The sequence below is a fragment of the Rhinichthys klamathensis genome, unplaced genomic scaffold (genome assembly GCF_029890125.1).
Source record: "Rhinichthys klamathensis goyatoka isolate OS25496 unplaced genomic scaffold, OSU_Roscu_1.1 h1tg000176l_1, whole genome shotgun sequence".
Taxonomy (NCBI): Eukaryota; Metazoa; Chordata; class Actinopteri; order Cypriniformes; family Leuciscidae; genus Rhinichthys; species Rhinichthys klamathensis.
The window spans coordinates 2,992,000-3,006,710 of NW_026606705.1; the positions used below are offsets into that span (position 1 = coordinate 2,992,000).

General features: G+C 45.6%; 15 non-coding genes across 15 annotated transcripts; 1 reads left to right on the forward strand and 14 right to left on the reverse strand.

Annotated features, from left to right (window-relative positions):
• Nucleotides 1–778: 778 nt before the first annotated feature.
• On the reverse strand, nucleotides 779–850 carry trnag-ucc (transfer RNA glycine (anticodon UCC)). The gene has a single exon. It is a non-coding gene; the product is annotated as a tRNA-Gly (tRNA).
• A 528-nt stretch (nucleotides 851–1,378) lies between these two features.
• trnag-ucc (transfer RNA glycine (anticodon UCC)) lies at nucleotides 1,379–1,450 on the reverse strand. The gene has a single exon. It is a non-coding gene; the product is annotated as a tRNA-Gly (tRNA).
• Nucleotides 1,451–2,899: 1,449 nt separating this feature from the next.
• Nucleotides 2,900–2,971, reverse strand: trnag-ucc (transfer RNA glycine (anticodon UCC)). Its single transcript has one exon. It is a non-coding gene; the product is annotated as a tRNA-Gly (tRNA).
• A 528-nt stretch (nucleotides 2,972–3,499) lies between these two features.
• Nucleotides 3,500–3,571, reverse strand: trnag-ucc (transfer RNA glycine (anticodon UCC)). The gene has a single exon. It is a non-coding gene; the product is annotated as a tRNA-Gly (tRNA).
• A 528-nt stretch (nucleotides 3,572–4,099) lies between these two features.
• Nucleotides 4,100–4,171, reverse strand: trnag-ucc (transfer RNA glycine (anticodon UCC)). Its single transcript has one exon. It is a non-coding gene; the product is annotated as a tRNA-Gly (tRNA).
• A 1,449-nt stretch (nucleotides 4,172–5,620) lies between these two features.
• On the reverse strand, nucleotides 5,621–5,692 carry trnag-ucc (transfer RNA glycine (anticodon UCC)). Its single transcript has one exon. It is a non-coding gene; the product is annotated as a tRNA-Gly (tRNA).
• An 872-nt stretch (nucleotides 5,693–6,564) lies between these two features.
• trnag-ucc (transfer RNA glycine (anticodon UCC)) lies at nucleotides 6,565–6,636 on the reverse strand. The gene has a single exon. It is a non-coding gene; the product is annotated as a tRNA-Gly (tRNA).
• A 335-nt stretch (nucleotides 6,637–6,971) lies between these two features.
• Nucleotides 6,972–7,043, forward strand: trnad-guc (transfer RNA aspartic acid (anticodon GUC)). The gene has a single exon. It is a non-coding gene; the product is annotated as a tRNA-Asp (tRNA).
• A 121-nt stretch (nucleotides 7,044–7,164) lies between these two features.
• On the reverse strand, nucleotides 7,165–7,236 carry trnag-ucc (transfer RNA glycine (anticodon UCC)). The gene has a single exon. It is a non-coding gene; the product is annotated as a tRNA-Gly (tRNA).
• A 529-nt stretch (nucleotides 7,237–7,765) lies between these two features.
• On the reverse strand, nucleotides 7,766–7,837 carry trnag-ucc (transfer RNA glycine (anticodon UCC)). Its single transcript has one exon. It is a non-coding gene; the product is annotated as a tRNA-Gly (tRNA).
• A 1,450-nt stretch (nucleotides 7,838–9,287) lies between these two features.
• trnag-ucc (transfer RNA glycine (anticodon UCC)) lies at nucleotides 9,288–9,359 on the reverse strand. Its single transcript has one exon. It is a non-coding gene; the product is annotated as a tRNA-Gly (tRNA).
• Nucleotides 9,360–10,809: 1,450 nt separating this feature from the next.
• trnag-ucc (transfer RNA glycine (anticodon UCC)) lies at nucleotides 10,810–10,881 on the reverse strand. Its single transcript has one exon. It is a non-coding gene; the product is annotated as a tRNA-Gly (tRNA).
• A 1,450-nt stretch (nucleotides 10,882–12,331) lies between these two features.
• trnag-ucc (transfer RNA glycine (anticodon UCC)) lies at nucleotides 12,332–12,403 on the reverse strand. Its single transcript has one exon. It is a non-coding gene; the product is annotated as a tRNA-Gly (tRNA).
• A 1,453-nt stretch (nucleotides 12,404–13,856) lies between these two features.
• trnag-ucc (transfer RNA glycine (anticodon UCC)) lies at nucleotides 13,857–13,928 on the reverse strand. The gene has a single exon. It is a non-coding gene; the product is annotated as a tRNA-Gly (tRNA).
• A 529-nt stretch (nucleotides 13,929–14,457) lies between these two features.
• Nucleotides 14,458–14,529, reverse strand: trnag-ucc (transfer RNA glycine (anticodon UCC)). The gene has a single exon. It is a non-coding gene; the product is annotated as a tRNA-Gly (tRNA).
• Between the last annotated feature and the right edge of the window lie 182 nt (nucleotides 14,530–14,711).

Genomic DNA, 14,711 nt, shown 5'->3' on the forward strand with positions numbered 1-14,711 from the left:
TGGACAGTATCTCCGCCTGTCACGCGGAAGACCGGGGTTCAATTCCCCGACGGGGAGACCTAGTCCTTTACTGCTGCCCAAAGACCCATGCAAAAGTTTTGCTCCAGCCACGAGTTAAATGAGGAGTTGGCCAGGGGCCCCGGACGACTGTTTTAACGACAGCTTGAGCAAAAGGCAATGCGTTGGCCGGGAATCGAACCCAGGTCAACTGCTTGGAAGGCAGCTATGCTCACCACTATACCACCAACGCAGGCGGTTGGGCATAGACTGGATGCTGCCTTGTGCGGTCAGCAAGAATGCTGGCAACACATTAGCAGCTGGCAGGAACCGAAACTCTCTTTGTTTGGGCCCGGCACTGGAAAAAAACGCATTAACTTTTTGACCTGACCTACCAGGCTCTTTATTAAAAAAGCAAGCTCTCTAATTTAATAACGTAACCCGTTTTACACAGACACTTCATATTTAAATGGTATTAGATTATTCGTTTGGCTTCACTGGCTTCTGTGAAGCGATGACCTAAAATGACGCATGAGGCCGTTCCTGGTCGGGGGGCGCTGTTCGGGGGCGACTATCTGTCTCTGCAACTCCTCGTTAGTATAATGGACAGTATCTCCGCCTGTCACGCGGAAGACCGGGGTTCGATTCCCCGACGGGGAGACCTAGTCCTTTACTGCTGCCCAAAGACCCATGCAAAAGTTTTGCTCCAGCCACCAGTTAAATGATGAGTTGGCCAGGGGCCCCGGACGACTGTTTTAACGACAGCTTGAGCAAACGGCAATGCGTTGGCCGGGAATCGAACCCGGGTCAACTGCTTGGAAGGCAGCTATGCTCACCACTATACCACCAACGCAGATGGTCGGGCATAGACTGGATGCCGCCTTGTGCGGTCAGCAAGAATGCTCGCAACACATTAGCAGCTGGCAGGACCCGAAACTCTCTTTGTTTGGGCCCGGCACTGGAAAAAAACGCATTAACTTTTTGACCTGACCTACCTGGCTCTTTATTAAAAAAGCAAGCTCTCTAATTTAATAACGTAACCCGTTTTACACAGACACTTCATATTTAAATGGTATTAGATGATTTGTTTGGCTTCACTGGCTTCTGTGAAGCGATGACCTAAAATGACGCATGAGGCCGTTCCTGGTCGGGGGGCGCTCATCGGGGGCGACTACCTGTCTCTGCAACTCCTCGTTAGTAAAGTGGACAGTATCTCCGCCTGTCACGCGGAAGACCGGGGTTCGATTCCCCGACGGGGAGACCTAGTCCTTTACTGCTGCCCAAAGACCCATGCAAAAGTTTTGCTCCAGCCACGAGTTAAATGAGGAGTTGGCCAGGGGCCCCGGACGACTGTTTTAACGACAGCTTGAGCAAAAGGCAATGCGTTGGCCGGGAATCGAACCCGGGTCAACTGCTTGGAAGGCAGCTATGCTCACCACTATACCACCAACGCAGATGGTCGGGCATAGACTGGATGCCGCCTTGTGCGGTCAGCAAGAATGCTCGCAACACATTAGCAGCTGGCAGGACCCGAAACTCTCTTTGTTTGGGCCCGGCACTGGAAAAAAACGCATTAACTTTTTGACCTGACCTACAAGGCTCTTTATTAAAAAAGCAAGCTCTCTAATTTAATAACGTAACCCGTTTTACACAGACACTTCATATTTAAATGGTATTAGATGATTTTTTTGGCTTCACTGGCTTCTGTGAAGCGATGACCTAAAATGACGCATGAGGCCGTTCCTGGTCGGGGGGGCGCTGATCGGGGGCGACTACCTTTCTCTGTTACTCCTCGTTAGTATAGTGGACAGTATCTCCGCCTGTCACGCGGAAGACCGGGGTTCGATTCCCCGACGGGGAGACCTAGTCCTTTACTGCTGCCCAAAGACCCATGCAAAAGTTTTGCTCCAGCCACGAGTTAAAGGAGGAGTTGGCCAGGGCCATACTAGGGCCATTTTTTCACCACATTTTGAATTTTGGGTGCATATTAATTCTGCTGGCATTTTTTGCCACCAAACCCTGATAACATTAAGAGAAACATAAACGACAAAACTAACAGTTTTCTATATTGTTTTTCGTCATTGGAAAGAACAACATTTTTGGCTTTAAAGCATGATTTAAAAAGAAATGTGGCAAATGTTATACAAAACATATACCGTCATTAATTATCATTTGAATATTGACAACATTAAGCTACATTTGAAAACATAATTGTGTATAAAGAGGCATGCTGTTTTGACCAATATTAATCTCTCTAGATTTAAAGATAGTCAAATTAACTATAACAAACAGGTTAAACAAGCCATAGCTTACTTTTAGACGTGGTGAATGAAGTTCGACTGTTCGAGGTTGTGATGGTCGTCCGATATCCCTTGCCAGTTATTATGCGTACAAAAAATCTTCTTGCATGAATATGGTCATTTTCTAGTGTTTATATCCAAAAAGATACGATGCAGGGAGATGTTTTTGTATTTAGCGCGCTCAGCGCGATGTAGGCTATTTCTGGACTTGTGCAGCGTCACGCAATCGCGCAGAATCTGATGACGTCAATGGTTCCGTTGCTTTCATTTTGTTTATCAATGGATGTTGCGATGATTTATATAAAAATGTATATCAAGTCATTCTCGAGTCATACAGTTCAAGTCAAGTCAAGTCTCAAGTCATTGGATCTCAAGTCAAAGTCAAGTCGAGTCATTTTTTTAATTTAGTCAAGCAAGTCTCAAGTCCTTAAATTTGCGACTCGAGTCTGACTCGAGTCAAGTCATGTGACTCGAGTCCCCCATCTCTGCCTTTACTGCTGCCCAAAGACCCATGCAAAAGTTTTGCTCCAGCCACGAGTTAAATGAGGAGTTGGCCAGGGGCCCCGGACGACTGTTTTAACGACAGCTTGAGCAAAAGGCGATGCGTTGGCCGGGAATCGAACCCGGGTCAACTGCTTGGAAGGCAGCTATGCTCACCACTATACCACCAACGCAGGCGGTTGGGCATAGACTGGATGCCGGGTTGTGCGGTCAGCAAGAATGCTGGCAACACATTAGTAGCTGGCAGGAACCGAAACTCTCTTTGTTTGGGCCCGGCACTGGAAAAAAACGCATGAACTTTTTGACCGGACCTACCAGGCTCTTTATTAAAAAAGCAAGCTCTCTAATTTAATAACGTAACCCGTTTTACACAGACACTTCATATTTAAATGGTATTAGAATATTCGTTTGGCTTCACTGGCTTCTGTGAAGCGATGACCTAAAATGACGCATGAGGCCGTTCCTGGTCGGGGGGCGCTGATCGGGGGCGACTACCTGTCTCTGCAACTCCTCGTTAGTATAGTGGACAGTATCTCCGCCTGTCACGCGGAAGACCGGGGTTCGATTCCCCGACGGGGAGACCTAGTCCTTTACTGCTGCCCAAAGACCCATGCAAAAGTTTTGCTCCAGCCACGAGTTAAATGAGGAGTTGGCCAGGGGCCCCGGACGACTGTTTTAACGACAGCTTGAGCAAAAGGCAATGCGTTGGCCGGGAATCGAACCCGGGTCAACTGCTTGGAAGGCAGCTATGCTCACCACTATACCACCAACGCAGATGGTCGGGCATAGACTGGATGCCGCCTTGTGCGGTCAGCAAGAATGCTCGCAACACATTAGCAGCTGGCAGGACCCGAAACTCTCTTTGTTTGGGGCCGGCACTGGAAAAAAACGCATTAACTTTTTGACCTGACCTACCTGGCTCTTTATTAAAAAAGCAAGCTCTCTAATTTAATAACGTAACCCGTTTTACACAGACACTTCATATTTAAATGGTATTAGATGATTTGTTTGGCTTCACTGGCTTCTGTGAAGCGATGACCTAAAATGACGCATGAGGCCGTTCCTGGTCGGGGGGCGCTCATCGGGGGCGACTACCTGTCTCTGCAACTCCTCGTTAGTATAGTGGACAGTATCTCCGCCTGTCACGCGGAAGACCGGGGTTCGATTCTCCGACGGGGAGACCTAGTCCTTTACTGCTGCCCAAAGACCCATGCAAAAGTTTTGCTCCAGCCACGAGTTAAATGAGGAGTTGGCCAGGGGCCCCGGACGACTGTTTTAACGACAGCTTGAGCAAAAGGCAATGCGTTGGCCGGGAATCGAACCCGGGTCAACTGCTTGGAAGGCAGCTATGCTCACCACTATACCACCAACGCAGATGGTTGGGCATAGACTGGATGCCGCCTTGTGCGGTCAGCAAGAATGCTCGCAACACATTAGCAGCTGGCAGGACCCGAAACTCTCTTTGTTTGGGCCCGGCACTGGAAAAAAACGCATTAACTTTTTGACCTGACCTACAAGGCTCTTTATTAAAAAAGCAAGCTCTCTAATTTAATAACTTAACCCGTTTTACACAGACACTTCAAATTTAAATGGTATTAGATTATTTGTTTGGCTTAACTGGCTTCTGTGAAGCGATGACCTAAAATGACGCATGAGGCCTTTCCTGGTCGGGGGGCGCTGATCGGGGGCGACTACCTATCTCTGCAACTCCTCGTTAGTATAGTGGACAGTATCTCCGCCTGTCACGCGGAAGACCGGGGTTCGATTCCCCGACGGGGAGACTTAGTCCTTTTACTGCTGCCCAAAGACCCATGCAAAAGTTTTGCTCCAGCCACGAGTTAAAGGAGGAGTTGGCCAGGGCCATACTAGGGCCATTTTTTCACCACATTTTGAATTTTGGGTGCATATTAATTCTGCTGGCATTTTTTGCCACCAAACCCTGATAACATTAAGAGAAACATAAACGACAAAACTAACAGTTTTCTATATTGTTTTTCGTCATTGGAAAGAACAACATTTTTGGCTTTAAAGCATGATTTAAAAAGAAATGTGGCAAATGTTATACAAAACATATACCGTCATTAATTATCATTTGAATATTGACAACATTAAGCTACATTTGAAAACATAATTGTGTATAAAGAGGCATGCTGTTTTGACCAATATTAATCTCTCTAGATTTAAAGATAGTCAAATTAACTATAACAAACAGGTTAAACAAGCCATAGCTTACTTTTAGACGTGGTGAATGAAGTTCGACTGTTCGAGGTTGTGATGGTCGTCCGATATCCCTTGCCAGTTATTATGCGTACAAAAAATCTTCTTGCATGAATATGGTCATTTTCTAGTGTTTATATCCAAAAAGATACGATGCAGGGAGATGTTTTTGTATTTAGCGCGCTCAGCGCGATGTAGGCTATTTCTGGACTTGTGCAGCGTCACGCAATCGCGCAGAATCTGATGACGTCAATGGTTCCGTTGCTTTCATTTTGTTTATCAATGGATGTTGCGATGATTTATATAAAAATGTATATCAAGTCATTCTCGAGTCATACAGTTCAAGTCAAGTCAAGTCTCAAGTCATTGGATCTCAAGTCAAAGTCAAGTCGAGTCATTTTTTTAATTTAGTCAAGCAAGTCTCAAGTCCTTAAATTTGCGACTCGAGTCTGACTCGAGTCAAGTCATGTGACTCGAGTCCCCCATCTCTGCCTTTACTGCTGCCCAAAGACCCATGCAAAAGTTTTGCTCCAGCCACGAGTTAAATGAGGAGTTGGCCAGGGGCCCCGGACGACTGTTTTAACGACAGCTTGAGCAAAAGGCAATGCGTTGGCCGGGAATCGAACCCGGGTCAACTGCTTGGAAGGCAGCTATGCTCACCACTATACCACCAACGCAGGCGGTTGGGCATAGACTGGATGCCGGGTTGTGCGGTCAGCAAGAATGCTGGCAACACATTAGTAGCTGGCAGGAACCGAAACTCTCTTTGTTTGGGCCCGGCACTGGAAAAAAACGCATGAACTTTTTGACCGGACCTACCAGGCTCTTTATTAAAAAAGCAAGCTCTCTAATTTAATAACGTAACCCGTTTTACACAGACACTTCATATTTAAATGGTATTAGAATATTCGTTTGGCTTCACTGGCTTCTGTGAAGCGATGACCTAAAATGACGCATGAGGCCGTTCCTGGTCGGGGGGCGCTGATCGGGGGCGACTACCTGTCTCTGCAACTCCTCGTTAGTATAGTGGACAGTATCTCCGCCTGTCACGCGGAAGACCGGGGTTCGATTCTAGTGTTTATATCCAAAAAGATACGATGCAGGGAGATGTTTTTGTATTTAGCGCGCTCAGCGCGATGTAGGCTATTTCTGGACTTGTGCAGCGTCACGCAATCGCGCAGAATCTGATGACGTCAATGGTTCCGTTGCTTTCATTTTGTTTATCAATGGATGTTGCGATGATTTATATAAAAATGTATATCAAGTCATTCTCGAGTCATACAGTTCAAGTCAAGTCAAGTCTCAAGTCATTGGATCTCAAGTCAAAGTCAAGTCGAGTCATTTTTTTAATTTAGTCAAGCAAGTCTCAAGTCCTTAAATTTGCGACTCGAGTCTGACTCGAGTCAAGTCATGTGACTCGAGTCCCCCATCTCTGCCTTTACTGCTGCCCAAAGACCCATGCAAAAGTTTTGCTCCAGCCACGAGTTAAATGAGGAGTTGGCCAGGGGCCCCGGACGACTGTTTTAACGACAGCTTGAGCAAAAGGCAATGCGTTGGCCGGGAATCGAACCCGGGTCAACTGCTTGGAAGGCAGCTATGCTCACCACTATACCACCAACGCAGATGGTCGGGCATAGACTGGATGCCGCCTTGTGCGGTCAGCAAGAATGCTCGCAACACATTAGCAGCTGGCAGGACCCGAAACTCTCTTTGTTTGGGCCCGGCACTGGAAAAAAACGCATTAACTTTTTGACCTGACCTACCTGGCTCTTTATTAAAAAAGCAAGCTCTCTAATTTAATAACGTAACCCGTTTTACACAGACACTTCATATTTAAATGGTATTAGATGATTTGTTTGGCTTCACTGGCTTCTGTGAAGCGATGACCTAAAATGACGCATGAGGCCGTTCCTGGTCGGGGGGCGCTCATCGGGGGCGACTACCTGTCTCTGCAACTCCTCGTTAGTACAGTGGACAGTATCTCCGCCTGTCACGCGGAAGACCGGGGTTCGATTCCCCGACGGGGAGACCTAGTCCTTTACTGCTGCCCAAAGACCCATGCAAAAGTTTTGCTCCAGCCACGAGTTAAATGAGGAGTTGGCCAGGGGCCCCGGACGACTGTTTTAACGACAGCTTGAGCAAAAGGCAATGCGTTGGCCGGGAATCGAACCCGGGTCAACTGCTTGGAAGGCAGCTATGCTCACCACTATACCACCAACGCAGATGGTCGGGCATAGACTGGATGCCGCCTTGTGCGGTCAGCAAGAATGCTCGCAACACATTAGCAGCTGGCAGGACCCGAAAATCTCTTTGTTTGGGCCCGGCACTGGAAAAAAACGCATTAACTTTTTGACCTGACCTACAAGGCTCTTTATTAAAAAAGCAAGCTCTCTAATTTAATAACTTAACCCGTTTTACACAGACACTTCAAATTTAAATGGTATTAGATTATTTGTTTGGCTTAACTGGCTTCTGTGAAGCGATGACCTAAAATGACGCATGAGGCCTTTCCTGGTCGGGGGGCGCTGATCGGGGGCGACTACCTATCTCTGCAACTCCTCGTTAGTATAGTGGACAGTATCTCCGCCTGTCACGCGGAAGACCGGGGTTCGATTCCCCGACGGGGAGACTTAGTCCTTTTACTGCTGCCCAAAGACCCATGCAAAAGTTTTGCTCCAGCCACGAGTTAAATGAGGAGTTGGCCAGGGGCCCCGGACGACTGTTTTAACGACAGCTTGAGCAAAAGGCAATGCGTTGGCCGGGAATCGAACCCGGGTCAACTGCTTGGAAGGCAGCTATGCTCACCACTATACCACCAACGCAGGCGGTTGGGCATAGACTGGATGCCGCCTTGTGCGGTCAGCAAGAATGCTGGCAACACATTAGCAGCTGGCAGGAACCGAAACTCTCTTTGTTTGGGCCCGGCACTGGAAAAAATACGCATGAACTTTTTGACCAGACCTACCAGGCTCTTTATTAAAAAAGCAAGCTCTCTAATTTAATAACGTAACCCGTTTTACACAGACACTTCATATTTAAATGGTATTAGATGATTTTTTTGGCTTCACTGGCTTCTGTGAAGCGATGACCTAAAATGACGCATGAGGCCGTTCCTGGTCGGGGGGGCGCTGATCGGGGGCGACTACCTTTCTCTGTTACTCCTCGTTAGTATAGTGGACAGTATCTCCGCCTGTCACGCGGAAGACCGGGGTTCGATTCCCCGACGGGGAGACCTAGTCCTTTACTGCTGCCCAAAGACCCATGCAAAAGTTTTGCTCCAGCCACGAGTTAAAGGAGGAGTTGGCCAGGGCCATACTAGGGCCATTTTTTCACCACATTTTGAATTTTGGGTGCATATTAATTCTGCTGGCATTTTTTGCCACCAAACCCTGATAACATTAAGAGAAACATAAACGACAAAACTAACAGTTTTCTATATTGTTTTTCGTCATTGGAAAGAACAACATTTTTGGCTTTAAAGCATGATTTAAAAAGAAATGTGGCAAATGTTATACAAAACATATACCGTCATTAATTATCATTTGAATATTGACAACATTAAGCTACATTTGAAAACATAATTGTGTATAAAGAGGCATGCTGTTTTGACCAATATTAATCTCTCTAGATTTAAAGATAGTCAAATTAACTATAACAAACAGGTTAAACAAGCCATAGCTTACTTTTAGACGTGGTGAATGAAGTTCGACTGTTCGAGGTTGTGATGGTCGTCCGATATCCCTTGCCAGTTATTATGCGTACAAAAAATCTTCTTGCATGAATATGGTCATTTTCTAGTGTTTATATCCAAAAAGATACGATGCAGGGAGATGTTTTTGTATTTAGCGCGCTCAGCGCGATGTAGGCTATTTCTGGACTTGTGCAGCGTCACGCAATCGCGCAGAATCTGATGACGTCAATGGTTCCGTTGCTTTCATTTTGTTTATCAATGGATGTTGCGATGATTTATATAAAAATGTATATCAAGTCATTCTCGAGTCATACAGTTCAAGTCAAGTCAAGTCTCAAGTCATTGGATCTCAAGTCAAAGTCAAGTCGAGTCATTTTTTTAATTTAGTCAAGCAAGTCTCAAGTCCTTAAATTTGCGACTCGAGTCTGACTCGAGTCAAGTCATGTGACTCGAGTCCCCCATCTCTGCCTTTACTGCTGCCCAAAGACCCATGCAAAAGTTTTGCTCCAGCCACGAGTTAAATGAGGAGTTGGCCAGGGGCCCCGGACGACTGTTTTAACGACAGCTTGAGCAAAAGGCAATGCGTTGGCCGGGAATCGAACCCGGGTCAACTGCTTGGAAGGCAGCTATGCTCACCACTATACCACCAACGCAGGCGGTTGGGCATAGACTGGATGCCGGGTTGTGCGGTCAGCAAGAATGCTGGCAACACATTAGTAGCTGGCAGGAACCGAAACTCTCTTTGTTTGGGCCCGGCACTGGAAAAAATACGCATGAACTTTTTGACCGGACCTACCAGGCTCTTTATTAAAAAAGCAAGCTCTCTAATTTAATAACGTAACCCGTTTTACACAGACACTTCATATTTAAATGGTATTAGATGATTTTTTTGGCTTCACTGGCTTCTGTGAAGCGATGACCTAAAATGACGCATGAGGCCGTTCCTGGTCGGGGGGGCGCTGATCGGGGGCGACTACCTGTCTCTGCAACTCCTCGTTAGTATAGTGGACAGTATCTCCGCCTGTCACGCGGAAGACCGGGGTTCGATTCCCCGACGGGGAGACCTAGTCCTTTACTGCTGCCCAAAGACCCATGCAAAAGTTTTGCTCCAGCCACGAGTTAAAGGAGGAGTTGGCCAGGGCCATACTAGGGCCATTTTTTCACCACATTTTGAATTTTGGGTGCATATTAATTCTGCTGGCATTTTTTGCCACCAAACCCTGATAACATTAAGAGAAACATAAACGACAAAACTAACAGTTTTCTATATTGTTTTTCGTCATTGGAAAGAACAACATTTTTGGCTTTAAAGCATGATTTAAAAAGAAATGTGGCAAATGTTATACAAAACATATACCGTCATTAATTATCATTTGAATATTGACAACATTAAGCTACATTTGAAAACATAATTGTGTATAAAGAGGCATGCTGTTTTGACCAATATTAATCTCTCTAGATTTAAAGATAGTCAAATTAACTATAACAAACAGGTTAAACAAGCCATAGCTTACTTTTAGACGTGGTGAATGAAGTTCGACTGTTCGAGGTTGTGATGGTCGTCCGATATCCCTTGCCAGTTATTATGCGTACAAAAAATCTTCTTGCATGAATATGGTCATTTTCTAGTGTTTATATCCAAAAAGATACGATGCAGGGAGATGTTTTTGTATTTAGCGCGCTCAGCGCGATGTAGGCTATTTCTGGACTTGTGCAGCGTCACGCAATCGCGCAGAATCTGATGACGTCAATGGTTCCGTTGCTTTCATTTTGTTTATCAATGGATGTTGCGATGATTTATATAAAAATGTATATCAAGTCATTCTCGAGTCATACAGTTCAAGTCAAGTCAAGTCTCAAGTCATTGGATCTCAAGTCAAAGTCAAGTCGAGTCATTTTTTTAATTTAGTCAAGCAAGTCTCAAGTCCTTAAATTTGCGACTCGAGTCTGACTCGAGTCAAGTCATGTGACTCGAGTCCCCCATCTCTGCCTTTACTGCTGCCCAAAGACCCATGCAAAAGTTTTGCTCCAGCCACGAGTTAAATGAGGAGTTGGCCAGGGGCCCCGGACGACTGTTTTAACGACAGCTTGAGCAAAAGGCAATGCGTTGGCCGGGAATCGAACCCGGGTCAACTGCTTGGAAGGCAGCTATGCTCACCACTATACCACCAACGCAGGCGGTTGGGCATAGACTGGATGCCGCCTTGTGCGGTCAGCAAGAATGCTGGCAACACATTAGCAGCTGGCAGGAACCGAAACTCTCTTTGTTTGGGCCCGGCACTGGAAAAAATACGCATGAACTTTTTGACCGGACCTACCAGGCTCTTTATTAAAAAAGCAAGCTCTCTAATTTAATAACGTAACCCATTTTACACAGACACTTCATATTTAAATGGTATTAGATGATTTTTTTGGCTTCACTGGCTTCTGTGAAGCGATGACCTAAAATGACGCATGAGGCCGTTCCTGGTCGGGGGGGCGCTGATCGGGGGCGACTACCTTTCTCTGTTACTCCTCGTTAGTATAGTGGACAGTATCTCCGCCTGTCACGCGGAAGACTGGGGTTCGATTCCCCGACGGGGAGACCTAGTTCTTTACTGCTGCCCAAAGACCCATGCAAAAGTTTTGCTCCAGCCACGAGTTAAAGGAGGAGTTGGCCAGGGCCATACTAGGGCCATTTTTTCACCACATTTTGAATTTTGGGTGTATATTAATTCTGCTGGCATTTTTTGCCACCAAACCCTGATAACATTAAGAGAAACATAAACGACAAAACTAACAGTTTTCTATATTGTTTTTCGTCATTGGAAAGAACAACATTTTTGGCTTTAAAGCATGATTTAAAAAGAAATGTGGCAAATGTTATACAAAACATATACCGTCATTAATTATCATTTGAATATTGACAACATTAAGCTACATTTGAAAACATAATTGTGTATAAAGAGGCATGCTGTTTTGACCAATATTAATCTCTCTAGATTTAAAGATAGTCAAATTAACTATAACAAACAGGTTAAACAAGCCATAGCTTACTTTTAGACGTGGTGAATGAAGTTCGACTGTTCGAGGTTGTGATGGTCGTCCGATATCCCTTGCCAGTTATTATGCGTACAAAAAATCTTCTTGCATGAATATGGTCATTTTCTAGTGTTTATATCCAAAAAGATACGATGCAGGGAGATGTTTTTGTATTTAGCGCGCTCAGCGCGATGTAGGCTATTTCTGGACTTGTGCAGCGTCACGCAATCGCGCAGAATCTGATGACGTCAATGGTTCCGTTGCTTTCATTTTGTTTATCAATGGATGTTGCGATGATTTATATAAAAATGTATATCAAGTCATTCTCGAGTCATACAGTTCAAGTCAAGTCAAGTCTCAAGTCATTGGATCTCAAGTCAAAGTCAAGTCGAGTCATTTTTTTAATTTAGTCAAGCAAGTCTCAAGTCCTTAAATTTGCGACTCGAGTCTGACTCGAGTCAAGTCATGTGACTCGAGTCCCCCATCTCTGCCTTTACTGCTGCCCAAAGACCCATGCAAAAGTTTTGCTCCAGCCACGAGTTAAATGAGGAGTTGGCCAGGGGCCCCGGACGACTGTTTTAACGACAGCTTGAGCAAAAGGCAATGCGTTGGCCGGGAATCGAACCCGGGTCAACTGCTTGGAAGGCAGCTATGCTCACCACTATACCACCAACGCAGGCGGTTGGGCATAGACTGGATGCCGCCTTGTGCGGTCAGCAAGAATGCTGGCAACACATTAGCAGCTGGCAGGAACCGAAACTCTCTTTGTTTGGGCCCGGCACTGGAAAAAATACGCATGAACTTTTTGACCGGACCTACCAGGCTCTTTATTAAAAAAGCAAGCTCTCTAATTTAATAACGTAACCCGTTTTACACAGACACTTCATATTTAAATGGTATTAGATGATTTTTTTGGCTTCACTGGCTTCTGTGAAGCGATGACCTAAAATGACGCATGAGGCCGTTCCTGGTCGGGGGGGCGCTGATCGGGGGCGACTACCTTTCTCTGTTACTCCTCGTTAGTATAGTGGACAGTATCTCCGCCTGTCACGCGGAAGACTGGGGTTCGATTCCCCGACGGGGAGACCTAGTTCTTTACTGCTGCCCAAAGACCCATGCAAAAGTTTTGCTCCAGCCACGAGTTAAAGGAGGAGTTGGCCAGGGCCATACTAGGGCCATTTTTTCACCACATTTTGAATTTTGGGTGTATATTAATTCTGCTGGCATTTTTGGCCACCAAACCCTGATAACATTAAGAGAAACATAAACGACAAAACAAACGACAGTTTTTTATATTGTTTTTCGTCATTGGAAAGAACAACATTTTTGGCTTTAAAGCATGATTTAAAAAGAAATGTGGCAAATGTTATACAAAACATATACCGTCATTAATTATCATTTGAATATTGACAACATTAAGCTACATTTGAAAACATAATTGTGTATAAAGAGGCATGCTGTTTTGACCAATATTAATCTCTCTAGATTTAAAGATAGTCAAATTAACTATAACAAACAGGTTAAACAAGCCATAGCTTACTTTTAGACGTGGTGAATGAAGTTCGACTGTTCGAGGTTGTGATGGTCGTCCGATATCCCTTGCCAGTTATTATGCGTACAAAAAATCTTCTTGCATGAATATGGTCATTTTCTAGTGTTTATATCCAAAAAGATACGATGCAAGGAGATGTTTTTGTATTTAGCGCGCTCAGCGCGATGTAGGCTATTTCTGGACTTGTGCAGCGTCACGCAATCGCGCAGAATCTGATGACGTCAATGGTTCCGTTGCTTTCATTTTGTTTATCAATGGATGTTGCGATGATTTATATAAAAATGTATATCAAGTCATTCTCGAGTCATACAGTTCAAGTCAAGTCAAGTCTCAAGTCATTGGATCTCAAGTCAAAGTCAAGTCGAGTCATTTTTTTAATTTAGTCAAGCAAGTCTCAAGTCCTTAAATTTGCGACTCGAGTCTGACTCGAGTCAAGTCATGTGACTCGAGTCCCCCATCTCTGCCTTTACTGCTGCCCAAAGACCCATGCTAAAGTTTTGCTCCAGCCACGAGTTAAATGAGGAGTTGGCCAGGGGCCCCGGACGACTGTTTTAACGACAGCTTGAGCAAAAGGCGATGCGTTGGCCGGGAATCGAACCCGGGTCAACTGCTTGGAAGGCAGCTATGCTCACCACTATACCACCAACGCAGGCGGTTGGGCATAGACTGGATGCCGCGTTGTGCGGTCAGCAAGAATGCTGGCAACACATTAGTAGCTGGCAGGAACCGAAACTCTCTTTGTTTGGGCCCGGCACTGGAAAAAAACGCATGAACTTTTTGACCGGACCTACCAGGCTCTTTATTAAAAAAGCAAGCTCTCTAATTTAATAACGTAACCCGTTTTACACAGACACTTCATATTTAAATGGTATTAGAATATTCGTTTGGCTTCACTGGCTTCTGTGAAGCGATGACCTAAAATGACGCATGAGGCCGTTCCTGGTCGGGGGGGCGCTGATCGGGGGCGACTACCTTTCTCTGTTACTCCTCGTTAGTATAGTGGACAGTATCTCCGCCGGTCACGCGGAAGACCGGGGTTCGATTCCCCGACGGGGAGACCTAGTCCTTTACTGCTGCCCAAAGACCCATGCAAAAGTTTTGCTCCAGCCACGAGTTAAATGAGGAGTTGGCCAGGGGCCCCGGACGACTGTTTTAACGACAGCTTGAGCAAAAGGCAATGCGTTGGCCGGGAATCGAACCCGGGTCAACTGCTTGGAAGGCAGCTATGCTCACCACTATACCACCAACGCAGATGGTCGGGCATAGACTGGATGCCGCCTTGTGCGGTCAGCAAGAATGCTCGCAACACATTAGCAGCTGGCAGGACCCGAAACTCTCTTTGTTTGGGCCCGGCACTGGAAAAAAACGCATTAACTTTTTGACCTGACCTACAAGGCTCTTTATTAAAAAAGCAAGCTCTCTAATTTAATAA